The 22,938-nt window shown below is 52.3% G+C and overlaps 1 protein-coding gene across 5 annotated transcripts in view; it reads right to left on the reverse strand.

Moving 5' to 3' along the window:
* Positions 1-22,938, reverse strand: part of LOC140425728 (nucleosome assembly protein 1-like 1-A) — a 371,940-nt gene that overhangs the window by 279,045 nt on the left and 69,957 nt on the right. For 2 of the 5 annotated variants that reach the window (XR_011947981.1, XR_011947975.1), the window contains 2 exons: positions 5,857-5,954; positions 902-1,683 (listed from right to left, as the gene is read on the reverse strand). The exons of 1 other annotated variant lie outside the window; for it this stretch is intronic. The gene's annotated coding sequence lies outside the window, so the exon portion shown is untranslated. Of the gene's footprint in view, positions 1-901; positions 1,684-5,856; positions 5,955-22,938 lie in introns of those variants that run through there. 2 more of the 5 variants (XR_011947969.1, XR_011947972.1) reach the window with 1 other exon arrangement.

A 22,938-nucleotide genomic window follows, 5' to 3' on the forward strand; every position in this document is an offset into this window, starting at 1 on the left:
AGTGTGTATATGCGGCTGCAGCTTGTCAACCTCCTGAGTGTCAATCCCGAGCCTGGCCAATCCGGCACAGTTTCTCATTAGAATCGATTGTGTGCCACGTGGCGCCAATGCTAGCCCTCAACAGTAGCAGAATGGTCCAGGTGCGGCACCAGTTTTTCTGTTACTAAAGTCCACGAGTTCTGCGTTGGCATCAACGCTAAGTCTCAGAAACGGAGAATCCTGCCGCATTTCTCTCAAAAAGCATCCTAAAGCAATAAATTTAATTGTTTTGAAGCTCAGTTCAAATTGTTATGCAGGTGAACAATACAACCATTTTGATAGACTTATAGAATCCCTACAGTGCAAAAGGAGGCCATTCAGCCCGTTAAGTCTGCACCGACCTTCTGAAAGAGTACCCTACCCAGGCCCACTCTCCCACCTTATCGCCATAACCCAGTAGCCCCACCTACACTTTTGGACACTAAGGGGCAATTTAGCATGGCCAATCCACCTAATCTGCACGGTTTTGGACATTTTGTGCTCGACAATGGTCCACATATGACACAGATGACTGTGAATCCATTTCTGAGTCCTGTTGGCTGAGCCAAAATGTCAGGAGGACCTTTGCTCTTCCATAAGTGCTGGAGGATCATTGGGTTTGCCTGAACCACTGGAACAAGCAAATAGAAGATTGATTTAAAACATGATTCAAAGGACACCTCTGACTTGCAGTACTGCCTCAATATTACCTACGACATTTGTTCTAGTCCTGAAGTGGAGATTGAGTCCTTAATCTTCTAGCACAGAGGCTGGCGAACCTTCTGAACCAAACTGACACATTGTTTGATGTTCAATTTATTTTCACATTGCTAATTGATGCTAATTCTGAAATTGGGCACTAAAGAAACCACTTTACAAATAATTGATTGATTGATATTTATTGTCACATGTACCGAAGTACAATGAAAAGTAGGACTGCACGGTGGCGCAGTGGTTAGCACTTCTGCCTCACGACGCTGAGGACCCAGGTTCGACCCCAGCCCCGGGTCACTGTCCGTGTCAAGTTTACACATTCTCCCCGTGTCTGCGTGGGTCTCACCCCAACAAACCCAAAAGATGTGCAGGGTAGGTAGATTGTCCATGCTAAATTGCCCTTTAATTGGAAAAAAAGAATTGGGCACTCTAAATTTTTTTAAAAAGTAGTGAAAAGTATTTTCTGATGCCAAGGGAACGTACACAGTATGAACAGAGTAGACAAAAGAATAATCGACAGAGTACATTGACAAATGGTACATCAACAAATAATCATTGGTTACAGTGTGGAACAAGGGGCCAATACATGAGCAAGAGCAGCATAGGGCGTCGTGAATAGTGTTCCTACAGGGAACAGATCAGTCGTTGAGGAGTCCAGTAGCTGTCCTATGTCTTGATGTGCGGATCTTCAAACTTCTGTATCTTCTGCCTGATGGAAGGGTCTGGAAGGGGGCAAAGTCTGGGTGTGTGGGATTTGACAATGCTGTCTGCCTTCCTGAGGCAGAGAGAGGTGTAAACAGAACCCTTCACACTTCTGTCATTGCTTTCACAGTGAAGTTTAAAAGTGACTCTTGTCACGCCAGGCTGGATATGTACACATTGCATTTGATGTGAGGTCATATTGGAGTAGCGTCAGATACTTAACTCGTTTTTTTCCCCCAGGATTTCAAGCTAAAACAGTAAAAAGCAGCATAGTTAATGTACAAAATTAAATAATTCATGTTCTATTGTAACTAAAGGAATAACAGTTAATTATTTCACCTCAAGCTAACAGTTGTTTTTGATATCTACTAAATCATGCTTGTTTGGGTTTCTGGAAGGTACATTATGTCCTGTAACCTTTAGCCTCCATATACCATTACTACTACTGCATATAAACAAGTATGTTTGCTTGTTTAACTGTTGCCATCTGTAAATAACAAATTGGACCACCACTGTGTAATAAGATGTAATTTAATCCAAACTGACTGCAGGGTGTAAGTAATGTTTTCTTTAAATTCTTCTACCGTTAATAAATGTCAAAACATTTGATGGTGATACAATCATCTGAATAAAGCCACAATTGAGCTCCTTTGCCATTACAACAACTTGAATCCATATAATGGCTTTAACTTGGTCAAATGTTTGAAGGTGCTTTATGCGAGTGTATTCTGGAAAACATTTACAATGAGCCAAAGAAAGAGATATTAGGCTGGATAACTAAACGTCAGTTCAAGGAGGACATTGAGGGAGGAGAGGCAGGGAGAGAGACCAATGTGGAGACCAATGTCTTAAATGTGGAGACCAAACTGCACACAGCATTCCAGCATTCCAACTGTTATCTCGCCAAAACCCTGCACAATGATATTCAGAAAATGTATTAAAATGGAAGAGAGGAGATAGGCCAGGAGATCTTTCAATTAATTGAGATTGGAGATTACAAAGGGCATGGTTGAGGATTTAATCGGTGTTTGAGGCAGGGTCTGAGACTGGTGATGGACAGAGGTACATGTAGATGATCGTTGTAATAGAGCGGAATCGGGGTAGGAGACTCAGTTTGAGGTTACCAATGGTATAGTTCAGCTTGGGCAGTCCAGACAGAACGATTAAATGGGGGGGCTGGAGAGTAAAATTAGTGGCAAGGCTTTCAACAACAGCTTTGACCTTGTCAGCGTTTAATTTGGGGACACTGTGGCAGGATGTAGGACAAGCAGTGGACAATGCAGCGACTTTTCCAGCTATGACTGAATCGGTAAGAACAGAAATGTTTTAATCTATAAACAATTTTAGAGTTGTTTCTCTTGAGTCAATGAATATGAAAGACCACAACATTGTCTCAGTTTGGGATTCACCCGGCCTGCTCCCGATGGCGAGTTCCGGATCCGGCCCAATGATGACGAGAACAGCATTAATCCTCATTTGCACTCATTAGCGAGATTGAAGTCGGGTGTCGCGGTCTCCGGGAATCACCTGACTTGCCAGCGAGAAATCACATGGGTGTTGTTTAGTACTCCTTTTCAAAAACATGAAGCTGGCACAATGGCTGCTGAGGGGAAATGAGGAGGTGAGTAGTCATTTTCACTTTCCTGCATGCAGCGGCGGAGACCCCTCAGAGTGGTTGGGCTGAAGCATTCCAGGTCAGGGGTCACCGTTGGACCTGGGGATGGGGGAGGTGGGGGGGGGGGGGGATGGCGTGAGGGTGAGGGGCTTGCATCTGTGAGGTTTTCAAGCCATCTTTAAATATTGTGGAGACCCATAACTGAGCCAAGATGTAGCATGCAGTCCCACCAAACCCTTCCAGGACAGAGCCTTGCTGTGGCTTCAATGCTGAAAGTCCATTTCACTCCCTTTGACTGTGAGCAGCCTCTAGCTTTGCAGCTGAAGGCTATTGCAAGTGACAAATTCGCTTTTTTAGTTGAGAGCACTTCACAGCTGCAAGCTGTTTGCTGCTTGTTCCTGCTGGTGGCTGCAGATGCCTGGAGGCTGCTGTTGGTGTTCCCTTCCTTTTCTGTAGCCGGAAAGAAGGACAATTGTTTCTCAGATACCTGGGTCCTGGAACACTGGGCTCAGATGAACATATGAGTCCAGAAGTTAATCCGGATTGAGGCAAGAAGACGCTGCGGGCCCTGGTGCCTGACACTGATCGAAATGGGCCATCTGATAACCCTGTGAAGAAATGCTTTAGCAGATTATTGATGCTTTTGTTGCTGATATGGTGAGTGCTGTATGTAATTGGCACGTCACCGCGGGTTAAACGCACTGAAAGTCGAGGATGCGGAGAATTTCACACTTTCGGGGGCTGTTGACACCGGAGTGGCTGGCGCCGGTTTCCCCGCACCTTGAGACGCCAGTGGAATATGTGGATGCCAGGATTTAGTTCCGGTGAGATTTGGTTGTGTGGGAGGGCCTGCACAGCTGCGGCTCCTGGACGGAAAATGGCATTGATACATGGAACACATAAGACATTGATGGACAGATCATATCTACAACAAAGTTCTGGACAGGATAACACATTCTCAGGCTTATCGTCCATTTCTGTTGAGGAACCTGTGAGCGTGATACCCTGGGCGAGATTCTCCCTTATGGGGACTAAGTCCGCACGCCGGCGGGAAAACCGGCGCCAACCACTCCGGCGTCAACAGCCCCCGAAAGTGCGGAATTCACCGCATTTCTTGGGGCTAGGTGGACGCTGGAGAGGTTGGCGCCGGCCAGCCGGTGCCGAAGGGCCGGCGCGAGTTCGCACATGTGTGGACCAGCTGGCGTGATCTCACGCATGCGCAGAACGGCTGGCGTGATTCCGCGCATGCGCGGGGGGTTCTCTTCTCCGTGCCGGCCTCTGGGCAATATGGCCGAGCCCTACAGGGACCCGGCGCGGAAAAAAGAAGTCCCCTCTGTCATAATATTCATCAGTACATTATGGTGCAATTACATACACACACTGATGGACATGCAGTAGGACCAACCAGCATACACAACACCACAGCCAATCACCAGTGAGAGCACAAGCACTATAAAGACAGGGGACAGGGGAGTTCCCGCTCATGCTAGCAGCAGTCAGCTCAGAGCACAGAGCTCACAGCCTGCATCACAGACATTCACCATGTGCTGAGTGCCTCACCATAGCTAGTGATAGGAGAGGGTCCACAGTTAAGCTGGTATTGCTTATACCCATGTTTACAGTATGTTAGTATTGTTGAACAGTTAATAAAATAGCGTTACACCACTTCCAGCATTGTTGGCTTGTTTGTGAACCAGAACACCCAACACAAAACAAACCCGCCCTCAGAACAGTAGGCCCCGATCGCGGGCCAGGCCACCGTGCCCCCCCCCCCCCACCCCCCAGGGTCGGATCCCCCCGCGCCTCCCCGAGGACCGCCCTTGCAAAATCACTTGCCTGGTCCCACCGTGAGGTGAGTAATTCACGCCGGCAGGGCTGGCCGAAAATGGACAGCCACTTGGCCCATCAGGGCCCGGAGAATTGCCGGGGAGGCCGCTGTCAACGGCCTCCGCCCGGCAAGGCGGGAATCCCACCTTGGTGCTGGAGAATAGGGCAGCCGGCATCGGGGTGGCGGGGCGGGATTCGCGCCTCGCCCCCCCCCGGGGATTTCACATGTCACACTAACCATTCAACAACAAGGAAAAGTCACTGATCCATATTGGTACCAATACAAATCTTTCCCGCTTCCGCACCCACCAACCAACTTGGACTTCAGAGTGGAAGATTCCACCCAATATCAGAATAGATGCAACATGTACTCACCAAAGACTTTCCTTTCACATTTCAAAATTAAAATTGGCTGGTGCTGGTCTTCTGTTTGCTTAAATTGCAGCCTTTCATTGAATAATAAAAGCCTCAACACCATCTCACAGCGATGTGTGATATAGAAGTTGGTATTCCCACCACACTGCTTTCTTAAAAGCAAATTATTGTGGATTCTGGAATCTGAAACCAAAGAGAAAATGTTGCAAAATCTCAGCAGGTCTGGCAGCATCTGTAGGGAGAGAAAAGAGCTAATGTTTCAAGTCCAAACCTTGGGGTCATCTGGATTTGAAATGTTAGTTCTTTTCTCTCCCTACAGATGCTATCAGATTTGCTGAGACTTTCCAGCATTTTCTCTTTGGACACTGATTTCTTTGTCCTGCTCAGTGGTATAATTCTCATAGGAGAGAAGGGCTGATAAAGTAAGCTTGGTTAGCTGCAGCCTGTAGATCATAAAGAGTGCAGTCAAATTTAACTGGTGGTGGAGGGGATGGACATTAAGTTGAGTGACAAAGAACATGGGACAAGTGAACTGTTCTGTCCTCGATGATGTCAAGCTTGAGTGTTGTTGCAGCTGTGCCTATCTGACAAAATGGTTCGCGTACCATTAATCTCCCAATTTGAGGATTGTAGTTGGTGAAGTGGCTTTGAGGGGTCAGGAAGTGAGTCACTTGTTGCAGAGTATGCAGGTTCTGTCCTGTTCCTGTTGAAAAAAAAGGAATGAATTTGAAGCATATATATGCTTTGCACTCTCAGGAAGAAAGTCAATGAGGTATTTTTCAGATTATATGCTCAGGTTCCTGGAATAAGGCAAGGGTGTTACCACTGAGCCAAAATGATACCTTTATATAGTTGGTCCAGTTCAGCTTCAGTCAATGCTAACCCTCCGAACATCAAGGGTGGGGGGTGGGGGGGACTCGATTAAGATGATGCCACAGTAGACCAGTGGGAGGTGGTTGATGGGTCTGAGTGCACCTGAAGGTTGACCAGATCTAACTAATCTCTCTTCAACCACCATTACTGACAAAATAATCTAATGACAGTGGACAAGTGCAGGGGTTTGTCTTCGAACTGGTCACCACACATTATGGCATTTCATCTGACATTACTGGCCACATTTCCCTGCAACAGTAAGATTGGTGGGGAGGTGCATGAATTTAGATGGAGTTACGGAATGAACTCCAATGGAGACTCTTCCACTGTGTCTGCTGTTCTTCCAGGCTTTCTATTGCTCTTATTGTGGACGAGCAGGAGAATCTTCACAGAAAGTCATCCCTTAAATGTTAGCTCCCTTGTGAATTGATGCTGCAACTTCCTGAATAGTGTGGTTTTGTCAGGCACAATTCTGCTCTCTTCCCATGCATGATGGAAAAGAGTAGCCATCCTTCCTATGTTCTTATGTCTGCATGTAGTCCTCAATGCAACCTTGCAGAAGGATTTCACAGTTTACGTTCCAATTCATTTACATTTTCGGAACCCATCTTTTGACATCATGGGTCCAATTTTAACTCTGCATAAGTGAATGAATTTTGAGTGAGTCAAATCCTGCCCAAAGGAACTCAAACTTTTGCTTAAGGAATATCATATTTAGTTAGAGAATTGTTCCTATTGTCTGACAACATGCCATACAGTATAATGTGAATTGAAATAATTTAAACTGGTGATCTTCCTCCCACAGTCCAAAGATGTGCGGGTTAGGTGAATTGGCCAATGATAAATTGCCCTTAATGTCCAAATTGCCCTTGGTGTTGGGTGGAGGTGTTGAGTTTGGGTAGGGTGCTCTTTCCAAGAGCTGGTGCAGACTCAGGGGGCCGAATGGCCTCCTTCTGCACTGTAGATTCAATGATAATCTATGATTAATCTAGGACAAAGGTTCGGCACAACATCGTGGGCCGAAGGGCCTGTTCTGTGCTGTATTTTCTATGTTCTATCTTAATACAGCCTTCGTTCAAACATGGACAAAAGAGCTGAACTCCAGAGGTGAGATGACAGTGACTGCCCTTGGAGTCAATGGGAATCAGGAGTCAAACCTAGCACAGAGGAAGATGGTTGTGGTTGTTGGAGGCCAATCATCTTGGTTCCAGGACATTACTGCAGGAGTTCCTCAAGGTCGTGTCCTTTGCACAGCCATCTTCAGCTGCTTCATCAATGACCTTCCTTCCAACATAAGATCAGAAGTGGGCGTCTGTGTTGATGACTGCACAATGACCAGCACCATTCACGACTCCTCAGATGCTGAAACATTCAATGCCCATGTGCAGCAAGACTGGACAATATCCACAACGCCCAGGGTTTTTCAATTTTTTTTCCCCCAGGACCCATGTGCCACACAAATATCAGGCGATGACCATCTCCAACCATCGCCCATTGACATTCAATGTCACCACCATCACTGAATCCCCCATTACCAACAGCCTGGGGAATGCCAGTGACTAGAAACTGAATTGGACTAGCCATATAAATACTGTGGTTACAAGAGCAAGTTAGGGGCTTAGAATTATATGGTGGGTAAATCACCTCCTGGCTCCTCAAAGCTTGTCCACCATCTACAAGGCACGAGTCAGGAGTGTGCTGGACTACCTGCCACCTGCCTGGATGAGTGCAGCTCCAACAACACTCAAGAAGCTCAACACCATCCAGGACAAAGCAGTCCGTTTGATTGAAACCCCATCAACAGACGTTTACTCCCTCCTCCAGCAAAGCACTTTGGCAGCAGTGTGGACCATCTGCAAGATGTACTGCAGGCACTCACCAGCGCTTCTTAGGTAGCACCTATCAAACTCACAACGGCTAGCATCGGGAACAGGGGGCAAAATTCTCCCGAAACGGCGCGATGTCCGCCTTCTGGCGCCCAGATCGGCGCCAATCAGACGGGCATCGCGCCGCCCCAAAGGTGCGGAATGCTCCGCATCTTTGGGGGCCGAGCCCCAACATTGAGGGGCTAGGCCGGCGCCGGAGGGATTTCCGCCCCGCCAGCTGGCGGAAACGGCCTTTGGTGCCCCGCCAGCTGGCGTGGAAATGACATGTTGGGGCGGCGCATGCGCGGGAGCGTCAGCGGCCGCTGAAAGTTTCCCGCGCATGCGCAGTGGAGGGAGTCTCTTCCGCCTCCGCCATGGTGGAGACCGTGGCGGAGGCGGAAGGGAAAGAGTGCCCCCACGGCACAGGCCCGCCCGCGGATTGGTGGGCCCCAATCGCGGGCCAGGCCACCGTGGGGGCACCCCCCGGGGCCAGATCGCCCCGCACCCCCCCCCAGGACCCCGGAGCCCGCCCACGCCGCCTTGTCCCGCCGGTAAATAGGTACTTTAATTTACGCCGGCGGGACAGGCAATTTATCGGCGGGACTTCGGCCCATTCGGGCCGGAGAATCGAGCGGGGGGGCCCGCCAACCGGCGCGTCCCGATTCCCGCCCCCACCGAATATCCGGTGCCGGAGACTTTGGCAACCGGCGGGGGCGGGATTCACGGCAGCCTTCGGCGATTCTCCAACCCGGCGGGGGGTCGGAGAATGACGCCCAGGGTTTTTCAATTTTTTTTCCCCCAGGACCCACTTTTGCCAATAGTCGGCCTTTGGAATCCACGTCGGCCGACCTTTGCAGCCCACACTGACTGACCTTTGTGACCCATCCCAGCCGACCTTTGCGACACATGCTACATTCACTTACCTTTAATGCTAAAGGGGAGCATCTTTGTCCTCACAATCTCACTTGAATCAGATTCAAAAGAGGAGAGGTCATTGCGCATATCAGCCAGTTCCTTTGTGCCACCTTCATCCTTATGAAAATGGAAGATCCAACCTCGCACATTTAGGTCGCCGTGCAGGTCAATAGCAACAACATGTGTGTTTTACTCAGCACTGGACACTCTTGGGAGATGCTACTCCAGAATGCTGACAGACCCATGTGTCTTTTGCATGTTTTTATGTGGTATTACAAGTCAGCTACAGCAGAGTAGTCTTTTAATTTGGAGTCAGCTCTAAGTTAATAACTGACTCTGGGGCCTCAACCACAAAAGGAATGTTTCATTCACCACTTCTCTTTCAAAATCTGAAACTTCTCCTCTCATTTGCTAGTTCTTCCCTGCATATAACACGCAAGGGCTTTGCACCCTTATTTGCTTTGGCAAATTGACAAAACCACACCACAATAAATCATCTTTATACTGCTTTGATCCAGAGTTAAGTTCCTTCTTTGTAAACTGTTAACCTACAGAGCTCTGGAGCTCTGTACAGAGCTAACACGAGCACTGATCTGTCCTGCCCTGGACTCTCCTGATCAGCTCTCTCCAGCAGATTCAGTTGTGAGATCTGTCCAGTAGATACATTTCCTGTTTGAGTCTCTGGCTGTCTCTTACTTTCCAGAAAATGATCCATTTTCACAATCCTCTTGCCAGCAGCTAGAAAATGGAAGAAGTTCTTCTCTGTGATTTGGCACCAAAAGCACGTACAGACAGGGCTCATGACCTGCTCTCTGCTTCCACCTCTGGCCAGAAGACTCCACCAACTCATTTATTTTAATTTAAAAGGCAGCAGCTGCCATTCTCAATGTAAAAGTCGGTAGCAGCCGTTGGGCTCTCCTCCCGTGATTGGGACCGCCGCGGAAACGCCGCGACCGATTGCTCCATGACCCCCTGACACCTGTCCGGTACCCACTTGCAGGTCACGACTCGAACTGTGAAAAACCCTGATCTAGAAGGACAAGGGCAGCAGATATGTGGGAACAACACCACCAGGAGGATCCCCTCCAAGTCACTCACCACCCTGACGTGGAAATATATCGCCATTCATTCACTGTCGCTGGGTCAAAACCCAGACTCCCTGAGGTACCCTCAATAATGATGCTTAGAGATTAAACAGGAAAGAAGGCTTTATTAGACTAATAACTATGCTACAGCTATGGACGAGAGCTGACTGCTATACAGACCATGAGGCAGCCCTTTATGTATGGCTCCCAGATGGGCGGAGACAGAGGCGGAGTCCCCAGGGTTCCAAGCCCGGTCTAAAAGGGGACATCACCTTACATGATGATAAGGCAGTAACCGTTCATCACATTCACCCCCTGTTTAAAAAGGAGTCCGGCGGGGGTGAAGTGCCATCATAGGTCCATCCGTCTCGGTGGCCAGATCGTCCTCCTCGACCTCCTCAATTCGGGCGGTGGTGCGGCGGGCACGGATGTCCTGGTTGAGGGCACATCCGGGAGCACAGCGGTCGGAGCTTCGGTCCGGGTCAGGGCAGAGGAACTAGGCAGGGCCGGGGGTAGCGGAGCCGGCGCCAGCGGGGTGTGTAAAGAGGGGGCGCACGGTAGGAGATCACCAATGAGTGGTAGGGCCGGAAGGGGGTGTGTTGTAGGGGGCGACGGGTCCTGCAGGGGCGCGGCGCGGGAAGGGGCGTCTGTGGTGGAGGATCCAGCGGGTGCCAGATCCCGGAGGGAAACCGTATCTTGCCTGCCGTCGGAGTACTCCACGTAGGCGTAACTGGGGTTGGCGTGGAGCAGTCGGACCTTTTCAACTAGGGGGTCCGTTTTATGGCTCCTCGCGTGCCTCCGGAGAAGAACAGGTCCCGGAGCCATCAGCCAAGGTGGAAGCGAGACCCCGGAGGTAGACTTCCTGGGGAAGAGAAACAATCGGTCGTGAGGGGTCTCATTCGTGGCCGTGCAGAGGAGTGACCTAATGGAGTGTAGGGCATCGGGTAGGACCTCCTGCCAGCGGGTGGTTGGGAGACTTCTCGACCGCAGGGCCAGAAGGACAGCCTTCCACACTGTCACGTTCTCCCTCTCCACCTGCCCGTTTCCCCGCGGGTTATAACTGGTCATTCTGCTCGAGGCGATGCCTTTGCTGAGCAGATACTGACGCAGTTCATCGCTCATGAAAGATGTACCCCGGTCGCTGTGGATATAAGCGGGGAAACCGAACAGGGTGAAGATGCTGTGTAGTGCCTTAATCAGACTAATTAAGTGGACGGGAGGGGCCCCTTGAAGTCCACGCTCAGTCGCTCAAAGGCCTTCACGAGCTGAACCTTGTCTGGCCGATAGAAGTGCGGTTTGCACTCCGCACAGACCTGGCAGGCCCTGACCATGGCCTTGACCTCCTTGGTTGAGTAAGGTAGGTTGCGGGACTTGATGAAATGGACGAGCCGGGTAACTCCCGGGTGGCAGGGGTCATTGTGGATGGCTTGCAGGCGGTCCTCCTGCGCGTTGGCGCATGTGCCGCTGGACAGGGCATCTGGGGGCTCGTTGAGCTCCCCTGGACGATACTTGATATCGTACGAGTAGGTGGAGAGTTCGATCCTCCACCTCAAAATTTTATCGTTTTTTATTTTGCCCCGTTGCGTGTTATCGAACATATAGGCGACCGACCGTTGGTCGGTGACGAGGGTAAACCTCCTACCGGCTAGGTAGTGTCTCCAGCGCCGTACAGCCTCCACAATGGCTTGTGCCTCCTTTTCGACTGCAGAGTGTCGAACCTCGGAGGCGGTGAGGGTTCGGGAGAAGAACGCTACTGGTCTGCCTCCTTGATTGAGGGTAGCAGCCAGGGCGATGTCTGATGCATCGCTCTCTACCTGGAAAGGGATGGTTTCATCCACCGCGTGCATGGCGGCCTTGATGATGTTGGCCTTGATGCGGTTGAAGGCCAATTGAGCCTCAGCCGAGAGGGGAAAAGTGGTGGTCTTTAGGAGTGGGCGGGCTTTGTCCGCATACTTGGGGACCCACTGGGCGTAATAGGAGAAAAGCCCCAAGTACCGTTTGAGGGCCTTGAGGCTGCGGGGGAGAGGGAGTTCCTTAAGGGGGCGCATGCGGTCGGGGTCGGGACCTAGGACCCCGTCTTCCACGACATAGCCGAGGATGGCCAGCCGGGTGGTGTGGAAAACGCATTTGCCCTCGTTATACGTCAGGTTAAGGGCTTGGGCAGTCTGGAGGAACTTTTTGAGGTTAATGTCATGGTCCTGCTGATCATGGCCGCAGATGGTGACATTGTCCAAGTACGGGTATGTAGCCCGCAAACCGTACTGGTCCACCATTTGGTCCCTCGCCCTTTGAAAGACGGAGACCCCATTCGTGACACCAAAGGGGACCCTGAGGAAGTGGAAGAGCCGGCCGGCTGCTCCGAAGGCAGTATAGGGGCGGTCTTTTGGTCGGATGGGGAGCTGGTGGTAGGCAGATTTGAGGTCGACCGTGGAAAAGAATCGGTCTTGGGCGATCCAATTTACCATTTCCGCGATGCGAGGAAGGGGGTACGCATCAAGCTGCGTGAATCGGTTTATGGTCTGGCTACAATCCACAACCATCCGTTTCTTCTCCCCGGACCGGACTGCCACCACTTGCGCTCTCCAAGGGCTGTTGCTAGCCTCGATGACCCCCTCTCCCAGTAAACACTGGACTTTTGACTTGATAAAAGCCAAATCTTGGGCACTGTAGCGCCGGCTCCTGGTGGCGACGGGCTTACAGTCAGGAGTGAGGTTAGCGAATAGCGAGGGGGGTGCGACCTTCAGTGTCGCAAGGCAGCACACCGTGAGGGGGGGGCAAGGGTCCACCGAACTTCAGTGTCAGGCTTCGGTGGCTGCACTGGAAACCCAGTCCGAGCAGCAGGGGGGCACAGAGGTGAGGGAGGATATAAAATTTGAAACGGGTGTATTTGGCGCCCTGGATTGAGAGATCCACAATACAGTACCCCGTGATTTGTACCGAGTGGGACCCAGATGCGAGGGCTCTGGTTTGGGATGCGGGATGGGTGCGTAGGGAGCAGCGCCTTACCGTTTCAGGGTGGATAAAGCTCTCCGTGCTCCCGGAGTCGAAGAGGCATGCAGTGTCATGCCCGTTGACCTGGACCTGCATCATGGAGTTCTGCAGGTGTTTTGGCCGAGTTTGATCGAGGGTGATCGCACCCAGTCGCGGGTAGTCGAAGTCCTCAGCCGAGTCGGGCTCCTAAAATGGCCGCCGCAGCTGGCTGCGCGTGTCAGGTCGAGAAGATGGCCGCCGACAAGATGGCCGCTCCCAGGATTCGCACGAGGCTGATGACGTGTCAGAAGAGGGCATGTCGGGTCGGTGCGCAGCAGCATTGCGAGGCCTGTGGGCCTGAGAGCCTGATTTTCAGGCCGGCTGTTCTTTGTTTTTCTGGCCCCTGGGTCTGGCCAGGCAGACCCTCGCAAAATGCCCTTTCTTCCCGCAGTCGCTGCAGATCGCGGAGCGGGCTGGGCAGCGTGGGCGTGGGTGCTGGCCCTGCCCGCAGAAGTAGCAAGGTGTGCCCCCATGGTGAGCGGGTCGCTGCGTGGCGCAGGCCTGTAATACGGGCGAGTCTGAGGAAGTCCAGGGGGGGGCTGGCAGAGTCTGCGGGGTACGTACCCAAGTTATGTCGGGCCACCTCCAGTGAGGAGGCGAGCGTTAGCGTCTCCTGGAGGTCTTTTGCCCCGTTTTCGAGCAGCCGCTGCCGGATGTAGGTCGAGCGGATTCCGGACACGAAAGCATCTCTGATGTGCAGGTTCATATGCACTTCCCCTGTCACATCCTGATGATCACAGTCCCTGGCCAGCGCGGTGAGTTTCTCAACAAACTCGTCGAGCGATTCCCCCGAGCGCTGCCGGCAGGTAGAGAGCAGATGCCGGGCGTGCACCTCATTGACGGGTTTGACAAACTGCTTGCGGAGCAACTCAATCGCTTCCTCATAAGTCGTCGCATTTTCGAGCGTGGCGGAGATTCTGTGACTCACCCGGGTGTGGAGTAGACGCAGCTTGCGTGGCCCCAGGATGGGAGTCTCTGCGGAGTCCAGGTAGGCCTCGAAGCACCGCAGCCAGTATTTAAAAATTTCCTTTGCCTCCGGCGTTCGTGCTTCCAGATTGAGCTTCTCTGGTTTTAGGCCTGCGTCCATCCTGAATCTAGTTTAGTCTAATAAATTGAGGTACCCTCAATAATGATGCTTAGAGATTAAACTGTAAAGAAGGCTTTATTAGACTAATAACTATGCTACAGCTATGGACGAGAGCTGACTGCTATACAGACCATGAGGCAGCCCTTTATGTATGGCTCCCAGATGGGCGGAGCCAGAGGCGGAGTCCCCAGGGTTCCAAGCATGGTCTAAAAGGGGACATCACCTTACATGATGATAAGGCAGTAACCGTTCATCACACTCCCTAACAGCACTGGGTGTACCTACACCACACGGTATACAGATGGAATACAAAGGTTCAAGAAGGCAGCTCACAACCACCTTCTCAAGGGCAATTAGGGCTGGGCAATTAATGCTGGCCTAGCTGGCGATACCCACAGCCTATGAATGAATGAAAAAAAACCTTCAGTCATCAATATTTTCCATATCACATTTACCCAACTTCTGGTTGTAGACATAGCATTGATGATGTGATCAAGTCACCATGGTGCAGCAGAATAGCAGACTGAAGACTTCCGGTGGCAAACATGGTGTGAGTGGTCACACACAGGGCAGCTCCTGCTTGAAGGCACAGAAAAGAGCTCTTCTTACCCGAAAACGGGAGTAGCTTTGAGGGCTGAAGGTGTGGCATGTCTACTGGTTACCAAACCCAGCAGAAGAAGCTGAAAGACCTGGCCAATGAGTTGGAAGAGCCATGTGGTGCAGCAGCTGTTGGAAAGGTGGCAGCGGGGGAAGGGCCAGTGCAGGCTGGAAGGCCCCAGATGGAATGTTCTTGGCTTTCATCAGGGAAGTGTTCCATCACCAAAAGAAAGAGATGCAGGAGGACCGATCGAAGGCCATCGAAGGAGCTGTGGCACCCCTGAAGGACTCGATAGAAAGAGTTGAAAAGTGCTTGGAGGCTCAGGGGTCGCAGATCTGAGAGATTGAGAGGGTGATGTCAGGCTACAGCGATCGGGTGGTGGCACTGGAGGTGCTGGTGGTGCTCTTAGGAGATCTTTGCAAGATGCTGAGAGCAAAGGTGGAAGAGCAAGAAAACAGGTCGAGAAGGCAGAATCTGCATATCGTCACCCTGCGTGAAGGAGTGGAAGGCACGAGTACCACGAGGTACGTCTCGAGGATGCTGGCGGGGCTGCTGGTGGCGCTGCTGGCGGAGGGTATGCTGGACAAGGCCCCAGAGGTGGATAGAGTGCTCATGTCTCTGAGGCCGAAGCTAAGAACTGGGGAGTCGCCACGGGTAGTGATCGTAAGACTCCACAAGTTTGTGGGGAAAAAAAGGTTTCTGCAGTGGGCCAGAGAGAAGCGGAACTCTGACTGGGAGGGGAACAAGATCTGAATATACCAAGACATTGGAGCTGAACTGGCAAAACGGCGTGCTGGATTGAATAGGGCCAAGGTGGTGCTGTATCGATGGCAGATCAGGGGTGAAATTCTCCCCAAACGGCGGGATGTCCGCCGACTGGCGCCCAAAACGGCGCCAATCAGACGGGCATCCCGCCGCCCCAAAGGTGCGCAATGCTCTGCATCTTTGGGGGCCGAGCCCAACATTGCGGGGCTAGGCCGGCGCTGGAGGGATTTCCGCCCCGCCAGCTGGCGGAAACGGCATTTGTTGCCCCGCCAGCTGGCGCGGAAATGACATGTCGGGGCGACGCATGCGCGGGAGCGTCAGCGGCCGCAGACAGTTTCCCGCGCATGCGCAGTGGGGAGATCTCTTCCGCCTCCGCCATGGTGGAGGCCGTTGCGGAGGCGGAAGGGAAAGAGTGCCCCCACGGCACAGGCCCGCCCACGGATCGGTGGGCCCCGATCGCGGGCCAGGCCACTGTGGGGGCACCCCCTGGGGTCAGATCGCCCCGCGCCCCTCCCAGGACCCCGGAGCCCGCCCACACCGCCTTGTCCCACCGGTAAATAGGTACTCTAATTTACGCCGGCGGGACAGGCAATTTCTCGGCGGGACTTCGGCCCATCCGGGCCGGAGAATTGAGCGGAGGGGTCCGCCAACCGGCGCGGCCCGATTCCCGCCCCCGCCGAATATCTGGTACCAGAGACTTCGGCAACCGGCGGGGGCGGGATTCACGGCGGCCAACGGCCATTCTCCGACCCGCTGGGGGTTCGGATGACGCCCCAGGTTTGGGGTGCTCTGCCTGGCAAAACTATGGCTGACATATGAATGCCGGGAATTTTACTTCAAGACCCCTGAAGCGGACAATGACTTTATTAAGGAGCATAAACTGGGGGAGAACTGAACTTTATTGGGAGACAGAGGTGCCGGCACTTTGGAGTAATGGAAGAATCGGGTAGAGTGGGGGTTGGAGAGTGGGGGGGAGGGGGGGTTCTTTTCCTCCCAGGTGGAGGGTTCTTTTTTTTTCTTGTTGGGTCGATAATGTGTAGCAGGGATGAAAAGTTTATAAGGGGATGCCCCCCCCCCCCCTTCTGCTGCCTGTGGCGGAGTTTTTATTTTTTGTTTGTCTTTGGAGGAGGCGACCTGTGGGTCGAGATGTGTCTTTGTTTGGGTAGGGGAGGGGGAGGTCTGCGGGGAGCCTTCTACGCAGAACAAAGAGGTGAGGTTGGGGAGGGATGGGGGGTCAGTAGGAGGAGGCATTGGACAGGAGTCGCCACGCTGGCGGGTAATGCTGGTGAACGGATGTGAGGTGGGGGAGATGGCTGCGATGGATGGTCGAGGAGGGAAGGGGGGTCGGCGGAGGGTGTTGGGGGGTAAGGGAGGGAGATGTGACATGGCAGGGGTGGAGAAGAAGTGTGGTCAGGAGCAGAGAAGGGGGCCATTTTGGATGGGCCCAGTACAGGGAGAAATTAGAAGGGGCAGAGCCGGAAAGAGAGGATGACGGACGGTAGGAGGGAATGGGGGCATATGCCCCCTGTAAGGCTTATAACATGGAACGTGCGAGGGCTCAACGGACCGATGAAAAGATCACAGATCTTTGCCCACCTCAGGGGTTTGAAGGCGGAGCTGGTCTTTCTGCAGGAGACGCACCTCCGCGTGAAGGACCAGGGTGGTTGAGAAAAGGATGGGTGGGTCAGGTATTTCACTCGGGGTTTGACTCGAGGTCACGGTGGGGTGGCCATCTTGATGAGCAAGAAGACAGGGTTTGTAAGTGCGAAGGAAGTGAGGGACCTGGGTGGGAGATATGCAATGGTGAATGGGGTATTAGAAGGGACGCCGGTGGTGTTGATAAATGTATATGCACCGAATTGGGACGATGTAGGGTTTATGAGGGTGTTGCTGGCAGCAATCCCGGATTTGGCCATGCACCAGTTGATTATGGGAGGAGATTTTAATTGTGTCCGAGAGCCGAGGGTGGACATGTCGAGCCCCAGGTCAATGGGTAGAATACGAATGGCAAAGGAGCTGGGTGGGTTTATGGAAAAGATAGGTATGGTGGACCTGTGGCACTTTAGGAACCCAGGGGGAAGGGAGTACTCCTTTTCTCACATGTTTATAGGGTGTACTCCAGAATTGAGTCATGAGATGTTGGTAGGGGTGGAGGGGGCAGAGTACGCGGGGTTAGCAATCTCGGACCTTGCGGCCCACTGGCTGGAGATTCGGCTGAGATCGGGGCGGGAGCAGAGGCTGGGGTGGAGGCTCGATTCGGGATTGTTGGCAGACAGAGGGTTCTGTGATAAGGTGCGGTCGGTGATTAAAGTCTACATAGAGTTGAACCAGAATGGGGAGGTGACGGCGGCCACATTTTGGGAGGCACTGAAGGCAGTGGTCCGAGGGGAGATTATCTCGTTCAAGGCACATGAGGATAGGAAAAGGAGGGAGGAGTATGGGCGTTTAATGAACGAGATATTGGAAGTAGACAGGAGGTATAGTGGGCAGCACGGCGGCACAGTGGTTAGCACAGTTGCTGCACAGCTCCAGGGTCCCAGGTTTGATTCCCAGCTTGGGTCACTGTCTGTGCGGAGTCTGCACTTTCTCTCCGTATGTGCGTGGGTTTTCTCCGAGTGCTCCGGTTTCCTCCCACAGTCCAAAGATGTGCCGGTTAGGTGGATTGGCTATTCTAAATTGTCCTTAGTGTCCAAAAAAGGTTAGATGGAGCTACAGGGACAGGGTGGAGGTGTGGGCTCTTTCCAAGGGCCAGTGCAAACTCAATGGGCCGGATGGCCTCCTTCTGCACTGTAAATTCTATGATTCTCTATGATTCCATTTGAGGGCGCCCACCGTCTAGGGTTTGGTGAGAAGGAAAATGGTGCAGGGGCAATTTGATAGGTTGCTGACGAGTAGGGCAGTGGGGCAACTTCGTAGGGCAATGGGGCTGCAGTACGAGTACAGGGAGGACCCGGGAGGTTGAAGAAGGGGACATGGGGTGTTTTTTAGATGGGCTGGGGTTTCCGCAGTTGGAGGAAGGTAAGAGGCAGGCGCTGGAGGAACCTTTGGGGCTGAAGGAGGCATTGCACAGTACAAGGGGTATGAAGTCGGGGAAGGCCCTGGGCCCGATGGCTACCCAGCGGAATTCTATAAGGAGTTTGTGACGGGCCTGGCATCACATCTCTTGGTGGCGTTCAGCGAGGCGGTGGAGAAGGAGGAGCTGCCGGAGACGATATTGCAGGCAATGATCACATTGATATCAAAGAAGGGGAAGGACTCATTAAAATGCAGGTTGTACAGGCCCATATCGCTGTTAAATACAGACGTAGGAGTGCTGGCTAAACTGGTGGCAGGGAGGATGGAAGGTTATGTTCCGGGGTGGTCGCGGAGAACCAGACAGACTTCGTGAAGGGCAAACAGCTCTTCAGTAATATAATGAGGCTGTTAAATGTGATTATGACTCCGTCGGGAGGACAGGTAACGGAGGTAGTGGTGCCCATGGATGCGGAGAAGGTATTTGATCGGGTGGAGTGGCGGTATCTGTTTGAGGTGCTGGGAAGGTTCGGGTTTGGGCCGCAGTTTGTGGCATGGGTGCGCCTGTTATATGTGGCACCAGTGGCGAGTGTATGGACCAATGATATGGAGTCACAAAGCTTTGGGTTACACAGGGGAACAAGGCAGGGGTGTCCGCCGTCGCTGCTGCTGTTCGCGCTTGCTATAGAGCCTCTGCCTACGGCCCTTTGGGGGTCAGCAGAGTGGCGAGGGATTACGAGGGGGAGTAGGGAGCATCGGATGTTGCTCTATGCGGACGATCTGTTACTGTGCATGTCGGACCTGCTGGAGAGTACGGGGAGGGTTATGGACCTATTACGGAAGTTTGGAGTGTTTTCAGGATACAAGTTGAACATAGGGAAAAGTGAAGTGTTCCTTGTGAACGAGTTGGGTCGGAGAACCAACCTAGGGAGGTTACCATTTAAAGTAGCCAGAGGTAGGTTCAGATACCTGGGGATTCAGGTAACGGGAGAGTGGGCGACGTTGCATAACTGGAATTTAACAAAGCTGGTGGAGGAGGTTAGGGAGGATCTGAAGAGATGGGGCATGTTGCATCTGACTCTGACATGGAGGGTCCAAGTGGTGAAGATGAATGACCTGCCAAGGTTTTTATTCATATTCCAGACACTCCCGATTTTTGTATCAAAGGCCTTTTTTCGGAAGCTGGGTATGATTATCTCAGAGTTTGTGTGGGTAGGGAAGGTACCAAGGGTAAAGAGGACCCTGTTACAGAAGCAAAGGCAGACGAGGGGGTTGGCGTTGTTGAACCTACTGCACTATTACTGGGCGGCGAACATGGAGAAGGTGAGGTGATGGTGGGAAGGAGAAGAGGCAGAATGGGTTAGGATGGAGGAAGAATCCTGTTGGAGGTCCGACCTGAGGGCTATGGTGACATCGGCATTGGCAATGTCACCAAGGAAATACATGGAGAGCACAGTGGTTCAATCCACATAGAAGGTCTGGAACCAGTTGAGAAGGCACTTTAGGAGAGAGGGGATGTTGGTGTTAATGACACATGTGTGAAAACCGAACTGGGGGACAGTCGATATGTACAGGAAGTGGAGAGAAGTGGGGCTGCTTAAGGTGAGAGATCTGTACCTAGAAGAGGGGTTTGCCAGTATAGAGGAACTGAAGAGGAGGGCAGAGCTCCCTAGAGGAAGTGAGTTTAGATACTTGCAGGTAAGGGACTTCGCGCGGAAGGTTTGGAAAGAGTTCCCAAGCTACCAAACTATGCCCTGCTGGAGCGACTGCTGTTTCTGGATGTGGAAGGGGCGAGCACGATTGGAGACATATATGGGTGGCTGGGAAAACAGGGAGGCGAACAGGTGGCGACGATTGAGGCGAAGTGGGATAGGGAGCTGAGAGGGGAGATAAATTGTGGAGGGTGGAGTGAGACGCTACGCAGGGTAATCGCAACTTCCTCATGCACGAGGATGAGCCTGATACAGTTCAATGTGGTACTCGGGCAAGAATGAATGGGTTCTTCCAGGGAGTACGCATACATTGAACAACCGACGGCCGACAGGATACGGTCTCCCTCCGGGACCTGGCACCCACGGGTTCCACCCCAAATTACCCCGCCCGACCTACTCTGAGCAGCACCCCGCCCCTACATGGCACCCGCACCCCCTCCCGCCCTCCATTCCCCCTTCACCGACCCACAGGAATGAAGATCCAGAAGACACGCTCCTGGAGTACACGTCGGTGCCCGCACCGGCAACTTCACTACCCATGCCAGCACGGATGAGTTCGACACCAGGGCCAGCTGCGATACCAGAGCTTCGGCGATCACAGCGCACGATCCGTGCGCCGGACAGGCTGAACTTATGAACACTTCACCCCCGCCGGACTTCATTTTTTAACAGGGGGTGAATGTGGTGAACATTTTGCAGTAACCATTCACCATGTATATAACTGGATCACGCTGTTGCCCATGTGGGCTTCACCTATGGACCATTGTAAGGTATCACCTGTAAGGTATCATGCTGGTGCCTTGTGGGCTCCGCCCCTGGCTCCACCCCTTGAGGGAAGGTATAAAGAGCAGTAGCACTGTAGGCGGCTCTCACTAGCAGACCAGTCGCAAGCAGGCACTGTTCTAGTTGATTAAAGCCACAGTTTACCTCTATTCCTGGTTTTGTGTGAATTGATGGTCGCATCAATGTCACTTAGCAAGTGACTGATACACTGGAAACTGCAACCACCTGGGCATGAATGATCTGGGCGAAAGCAGAAGAATATCTTTTTCATGTGTTAAATTCTACATAGCGTATGTGATGTAGCACAGTTTGCTTGACCCTTGGCCCTGCCAAGTGACATTCGTCTAATGGAAAAAGAAATGCTTTTGGTAAAATGTGAATTTTCACTCAGATCCCACTACAGAGGAACGGGACCATGTTTGTGTGTGTGAAGGAATCCCACAGTGTAAATCTGACTGGATTTCCTGTATAACTGGCACTTGCAGTAAATCAGCTTGAAGGCCATTCCCAAGCCCTAAGCATCCCCCAGTTCAGCCTTTGCTGGCACAGATACGGAAGCAGGAGTAGCGTTCATAAACAGACAGGGGCAGCTTTTTCCCCGCAGAGCTGTCGCCAGGCTCAAATGTCGGCCAGAGTCCGCACTATTGTTGGGAAAAGTCACTCATTGCGATTTCTCCTGGGCGGTCAATTCAAGGCCAGAGGGTGGGCTGGGCTGCCATCCAATTAAGAATGTCAGGCAGGCTCTCGAAGCTGGAGGTCAGTCAGAGTGCTTGCAACCTGAAAGAAATAGCAGGCTGTAATTGCAGGAAAGGAAGGCTGATACTTCAAAATCGAGGCCACTCTCACTCAAATGTTTTTGAATTTAAAATTTAGAAATGTACTTTGGAGCCGGGCCACCCCTGCGCGGGGGGGGGGGGGGGGGGGGGGGGGCTGCGGAGAGAGGTGGTGATGCTGGAGGACATTCCTCTAAAGGTTGGCCTGCAGCTGTTGCTGCACACAGCCAGGCCCTCTAGCTCTGCCTGGAGTGCTGACCTCCTGGTAATCTGCCTGCGGGAAAGTGAAGGCTGATTGGAAAATTCCAGTCAGCCTCCTGTAACAGGCCTTAATAGCCCATTAATTACTATAATTGGCTACCCACCGCATGCGGGTGGGAGCCATGCCCCTCCCTGTTTAGGTCCCTGCAAGATTGTCAAGGTAGGTGCTCTGTGGTAAACACCGCTGGTTATACATTACGTGTATTGTGGTACTGCTTCAGTACTACAGTCAATACAGTAAGCCCCGGCCTGCTGGCTCCTCCCAGCAGGCTCTGTATAAAAGTGTGCACTCTCCTGCGCTGCCTCCATTCTGGTTCCAGCTGCAGGAGGCTCAACATCTGGCGCAATAAAGCCTCAATTGTTCACCGTTTCGTCTTGTGGTCATTGATGGTGCATCAATTTATTGCGCTAGAATTTTAAACATGAACGTTTTAAACAAGCCGGATCTCCTGGAGTTGAATCCTCATGCAGCCAACGCCACTTTTGAGCACTGGCTGCCTGCTTCGAAGGATATCTCAGAGCATCCACAGAAGCCCTTTCCGACCCACAGAAGCACCAGATACTCTACTCACGGGTGAGCCCACAAGTCTTCCCCCTCATTCGGGATGCTCCCACTTAAACGGAAGCGATGGCTCTCCTAAAAGGACAGTACATCAAGACTGTTAATCAGGTGTTCGCCAGGCACCTCCTAGCCACGAGACGGCAACTCCCAGGAGAGTCTCAGGACGATTTCCTGCGTGCTTTGCGGATACTTGGTAGAAACTGTAATTGCCAGGCGGTGTCGGCAGTCCAACACGCGTAGCTGCTGATCAGACGCGTCTATGTCACCGGCATTAAATCCAATTACGCCCGCCAGCGGTTACTGGAAAGGGGTACACTCAGCCTTACAGAGACTGTACAGCTCTCTAACTCCCTGGAAGTGGCCTCC

This window comes from Scyliorhinus torazame, chromosome 1 (assembly GCF_047496885.1).
Source record: "Scyliorhinus torazame isolate Kashiwa2021f chromosome 1, sScyTor2.1, whole genome shotgun sequence".
NCBI classification, from domain to species: Eukaryota; Metazoa; Chordata; class Chondrichthyes; order Carcharhiniformes; family Scyliorhinidae; genus Scyliorhinus; species Scyliorhinus torazame.